The following is a 6,337-nucleotide window of genomic DNA, read 5'->3' on the forward strand; positions in this document are numbered from 1 at the left end:
GCTTCGAAGAGAATAGCGACCTTCTTACCGAATAAAAATGTCGTGCTGTCTTTAGATTTGCCCAATAATTAATTTGGAAGGCAAGTCTATTTTTTGATCGTGTCCTATTTAACTTTTGACGCGGCCCGACAAAAGGGGAACTGGGCCGCGCCCGACGGACAACTGAAATATTTTTATTCTCCTCCAACTCCACTGATTTATTTCAGCCGTCGTCGTTAATTTATTTAGAAGAAGTAAATTTCCAACAATTCACTTCTAACGAAATCCACTCCTCCTTTAAATATTTACGAAAGTTATTTAATTCTCTAACTGGCTCAGAGTTACTTTTTACACGGCCCGTCAAAAAAGGGGAACTGAGCCGCGCCCGACGGACAACTGAAATATTTTTATTCTCCTCCAACTCCACTGATTTATTTCAGCCGTCGTCGTTAATTTATTTAGAAGAAGTAAATTTCCAACAATTCACTTCTAACGAAATCCACTCCTCCTTTAAATATTTACGAAAGTTATTTAATTCTCTAACTGGCTCAGAGTTACTTTTTACACGGCCCGTCAAAAAAAGGGGAAGCGGGCCTGAGCCTTTCAAATAGTCAAACAACTTTTCGTTCTACACAAAATAATAATCCGACTTAAACACTTCCGTTGATTTATTTTATTTAAATCGGCCCCAAACCATCGGTTGCATATTCAGTACAAATCCGCGTACAACGAAGTAAGTAATATACAAAACACATTTATTGAAGAAACATGGAATAAAATTACAAATCTCAATTACCCCAGAAACTGAACAATTTCACTCACTGATACCCGTGTTAATAAAATCATTCAATCCCAGAACAATTCGATTGCAAAACACAGTTCATAAAAAAGGGAAGCGGTGATTACCAGCTGCGTGCTATTTTTGGTGAAAGCAAAGTCGAGTGATCAGTTCGATCTTGCTTCTAAATCCAAATTAAAGAAACAGGCTGGCCACGAGGAATCCGGCGGCCCGATGACTATTCCCCCCTCACGCTAAAATACATAAAAAATATAAATCCCTCTCACCTATTTCTCTATAAAGTTGTCCAGTCCAATTTTTGGGAGTAAATCCAAGTTAATTTCAGTCCAGCGATCCTGCGTCTCACACAAAGATCTTCGGGACTTTGGAAAAAATCTTGAAACTCCTCCGGGCCTCTTCACGTATAAGCGCTCTTTTGGGGAAAAAAGCCCTGAGGCTACTCCAGCAGGACCTTTTATAGACCTCTCCGTCTCCCCCCCTCCCCTTTCTTTTCTCCTGTACTTTCCCTATAGGGTAAGACTGCCCAATTCTCCCACGCGTATAGAAGGGACTGTCCAGAAATCCCACGCCTATGGAGGGACTGGCCTTTAGCAGCTGTTTCCGCCCTGACCACGCAGTACTTTCCACCAATTGCACAGCTAGTGGCAAAACCTTTCACTTCCCCCTTTCACCTTTGACCTACTTTCTGTTACATGACTTGTTTTCACCTTTGACCTACTTTCTGTTACATGAATTGATCGAATTGACAAATAATATTGCTTTAAAGCGGTTACAGAGTACATTTTTAGCCAAGCAAAAAAATCAAAAAATTAAAATCACAAAAAATTAAAATCACATAATAAACATTTCATTTGTGCTTCTCCAAACAATTTATGTCACGCCACTATTCTCAGTGACGGGTCCCTTGATCGAATTGACAAATAATATTGCTTAAAGCGGTTACAGAGTACATTTTTAGCCAAGCAAAAAATCAAAAATAAAAAACACATAATAAAAATTTCATTTGTGCTTCTCCAAACAATTTATGTCACGCCACTATTCTCAGTGACGGGTCCCTTGATCGAATTGACAAATAATATTGCTTAAAGCGGTTACAGAGTACATTTTTAGCCAAGCAAAAAATCAAAAATAAAAAACACATAATAAAAATTTCATTTGTGCCTCCATGCGTGACTTACACTCTGACACCGTGTTCCTCTTTTCTATTTTAACTGGTCTAGCTTATCCTGGCCTCTCTTTTGGTCTCATGTTTTGGTCTGGCGCCATCTTTTGGACAAATTTGGAAATATCAGCTCTGTCAATTTATCCCTGTGAACAATCCATATTCTACCATTTGGACCATCTCTATCTCCATGTTACATGACACCCGTCTACCCATTCTCAGCAACGGTTTGTTAGAATAGGCCTCTTTGGCACATGTGATTAGCTGGGTAGCTTGAGCTATGCCGTTATATCGCTGCAACCCTTCTCTTGCTTTATTAGCTTTCTCTTCTCTATGACACCCTTTGCACATATGTAGAAGTCGCTCAGAATTCGTTCATCACTAAAATGCAGTCCTCAGGTCCATGTCATATTCGCTACCAATCGGAATGTAACGGACAGATTTATATTCAAATGTCAAATCTCGAACGCCACCGTCGCAGTGGAGGTGAATTACACTCCAAATTCACCTCCACTGCAACGACAAAAGCCTCAATTATTTGCGACACGAGAGATATAGAGCACTTCTGAAATTTGAGAAATCATTTGAGAAATTACGATCGTATTTTCTTTCCCGATTTGTGTCGTTATGAAATCACATGTTTTCAAATAAAACACAGAGATGGGATCATTTCCCATTCTCTGATATCAAAAGTACACGTACCAAGACATACAACTGTTTTTACCTTCAATACTCAAAATAGACGCCCAATCGCTGTTTGAAAGAATGTGTTCGATCAGGTACCTACAATCCTGTGCGCCAACAATGTTTTAAGTAAAAAAGACATTAATGAACACAAAATACTCGTTCGTTTAAACCTTCTATTTAGGTTGAGGCCTTCTAAGTATAGTAAATCTATGAACGTCTATTGTTTGTATTAGAAGGAATGGTTGCTGCAATTTGAGTGTGAGACCCCCTGTGAATTTGGTGAGACCAGCAGTGGGGTGGCCCGTTTTCACCCAGATTATCAGCTCATTCTTTTTTCTCTTCAGATCGAATAAATCGTTCGCCTTTTACTAAAGATTTCCGTGGGGAGGAACAATAAGAGTCTATCTCTAGCCATTCTCACCAACGGTTTGTTAGAATAGGCCTCTTTGGCACATGTGTTTAGCTGGGTAGCTTGAGCTATGCCGTTATATCGCTGCAACCCTTCTCTTGCTTTATTAGCTTTCTCTTCTCTATGACACCCTTTGCACATATGTAGAATTCGCTCTCAGTTAAGACGACAAGGTCACACGTTATCATACAGATTAGGCAGAGTCGCCTCCTTGCAGGAAGGCGGCCCAGAGTAGTATAAGAGCAGGAACCTTGGCGCTGAGAGAGGGACCTTCTTTCGCATCTGGCAGAAAGGGCTCCACAGCTGTGCATCGATCATTCTGGCATACATTAAAGAGTTAAACTGTGAAGGCTGCCTCTTGGTAATTGCTGTTAGCATATCGAGCATTAAAGATAAAGAACCGGGAACAAACCTAGCAGGTTACAGTACGGAACAGAGTGCTGCTCTTCTGGGCACTAATAAATCGGCAAGCTTGTCTGCTGACTTATTTGTTCACTCTTCTTCACCCGCAGTAATGCATGTAGTTCACGACGCATATATGTGTCCCCTTTCAGCAGTCTCTATCCAAATACACAGTGTAGGTACCTATTAAAAGGGTAGTCCCGATGAACATGAAAGGCAAAGATTGATCATTCGCAAAGAACTTTCCATGGTCATCATATGTACGAAAGAGTTGGGCCAGAAGACTAGAGCGGAACTTATGCAGAAGTGCATGGACACCACCTTGTTGAAAGAATAAAACCAACACAATGCATGAATTCACGACAAATGATATACCAGCAAATCAGTAGTACTTCTGCTGTTGCCTTTGCGAGACCAGTTCAGATATGCGTTATCACGAATTTATAAATCATGTGTGTTCGGACCTCCGCAGTGGAGGGAGGCTCTGCTAAACCCCTGAGACCGACTCACCGAACCCCTAGAGTTTGACCGAATCCAGGTTAAGAACCACTGGTTCAGAGGCTGTTATTTCTGCAAAAGGAGGAACTACTAAATATTGATGTCATTTTTCTGTTGGGGTTTCCAAATGTATGCGCCTGCCTACTTTTGTTTAAATAATGATTGTCCACTGTCTGCAAATCCTATAAACTTCATTTCAATTCTCAAATATCACTGTGTTGATCACTGCCGTCATCGGCCATGCATGGATTCGGGCCATCTGATTGGTTCCTTTGCCCCCCCCCCCCCCCCCTCCCCCATACACACACAGGAATTGGTTAGGACTTGATTAGTAAGTGTTAGGAATCGTTTTGGCTGTCCGTTCAGAGCAAGGAACGAGCCACTAGCCCCACGGGAAGTTGTCATTTTCTGTAAGCTTGCGTGTATGTAAATTTGTCATGGTCCAACGTAAGACTGTTGAGGGTGAATAAAAAATAACTGCAACAAGTTCATTCGGCTATTAACCAGATTCAAACTGGGGTTGCAGCCGCCTCAATGCTATATTATGGCCAACATGCAGTTGCATGTTTAGGGTCTTTTCTCTAGGATCTTCAGCCACGACACTCAAGCAGACCATGAAAGATTGTTGATGTTAAAATGTTGGTGGAACTATCCAATAACTACGCAGATCCGATGATCCCTAAATCTCGAGATGAGACAAAATTGGAAAGACTATTGGTTGACAGTGTCTGTGAGTTACTTCAACCCAATAGTTCACAGAAATTACACATAGCTAATGTTGACCACAAAATGGCATGTGAGCTGGCCAGGAGTCCTGGAATCTTCTGATCTGTAGACAGATGCGTTCGTTATCCATTGCTCCACGAGCCCCACGGGAATATGTGGCTTGTAAGCTTTTGCAAAAATGAAAAAATAAAATAAAAAATGGGTGACATTATTTGAATACGCCATGATGCTTTATCCATTGCGCCACTCGCCCTACAAGTTAAGGCTATCGACCGCAAACGTGTGGAAAATCGTCATTGTCCAAAAGATGGCTGTTTAGCAATATTAAGAAAGGGACAAATTCCACACAGTAATTGGAGTGTGCCATGACCCGGGGTTGCTGCGGCCACAACGCAGAGTACTAACCACTATACGATCATGGCCAACATGTGCATCTTATTAACGCTACTGCATACAGGCCATGATCGTGTAGTGGTTAATGTTCGATTCGAATCCGGGTTATGGTATAATCAAATGACCTTGTTGAATTTGTCTGCTGGTCACTGTTGCTAAACAGCCTTCCTTTGGACAATGACAGTTTTCCACACAAGTTTACAGTCGATACAGTCTTGTAGGGTGAGTGGCGCAATGGATGACACATGACGGCAGATTCAAGTGATGAGAATCGAAACAACAGATTCAAGAGACCCAAGGTAAATGAACACAACCCGTTTCGTTTCAATTGACAGCCCATGTGACATGCACCTCAGATGAAATGGGGCTAGTTGATCAACAGCAATGTTTTAACGAAGGGATCATCTGGGAGTTAAACCCCAGACCTCTCACACCCAAAGCAAGATTCATACCCCTAGACCACTGGTGTCAAACTCGAGGCCCGGGGGCCAGTTATGGCCCACCGTATCATTTTCTGTGGCCCGCAACGACAAATTGCGCATTAAATCTATGTCATACTAACATTGCAAATTGTCGGAACTTTTAAGAATCTTCTTAAAATTATTTTTGAAATATGTGAAAAGTTTCCACGAGTCTGACTTGAAAAAGCAATTATTTGTCAGTTTGTTTTGTAGCTTATACTGTATATAATATGAGGCGTTTATTTATTTGGGTTGACAGTCATAATGGCCCGTCGAGGGAAACTTTGACTACAATGTGGCCCGCGACAAAAATGAGTTTGACACCCATGCCCTAGACCAACGAGCCTCAAAGAAAGCTTGCAGACCATGTTACATTCTGTGTAACATTGGCCTGTCAAACACTCCACACAACGATAGACAACAGTGTTTCAAAGAAGAGCCCGTCCGGGAGTTTTACCCGGGTAATCAAAGAACCCTAGGCAAGAATCATTCCCCTGCACCAATGAGCCCCATACTAGACCAGCTGACCCCATTATATTCCGATTGGTAGCCCATGTGACATGGACCTGAAGACTGAATGTCAGTGATTTAAGTCAAGTCAACAAGTCCGATGTCAGCGGCGCGTTGCAGTTCAAATTTTGCTACAGGCCCATATAACAATATATAAACTATGTATGAAATAACAAAAATATAAACAACTATTTTATCGAACCATGCATGTCACTCCAAATCAATAAATCCATCAGAATCTTCGTCTTCCGTGTCACTTGAGAAAAAAAAAAAAGAAAAAAAAATTGACGCCGGAAAGAATACGTGTGCCA

The 6,337-nt window shown here is 41.4% G+C and overlaps 1 non-coding gene across 1 annotated transcript; it reads left to right on the plus strand.

Moving 5' to 3' along the window:
* Positions 1–2,951: 2,951 nt before the first annotated feature.
* LOC125982855 (U5 spliceosomal RNA) lies at positions 2,952–3,063 on the plus strand. The gene has a single exon (XR_007486510.1). It is a non-coding gene; the product is annotated as a U5 spliceosomal RNA (small nuclear RNA).
* Positions 3,064–6,337: the final 3,274 nt, after the last annotated feature.

The sequence above is a fragment of the Syngnathus scovelli genome, chromosome 15 (assembly GCF_024217435.2).
Source record: "Syngnathus scovelli strain Florida chromosome 15, RoL_Ssco_1.2, whole genome shotgun sequence".
Lineage (NCBI taxonomy): Eukaryota > Metazoa > Chordata > Actinopteri > Syngnathiformes > Syngnathidae > Syngnathus > Syngnathus scovelli.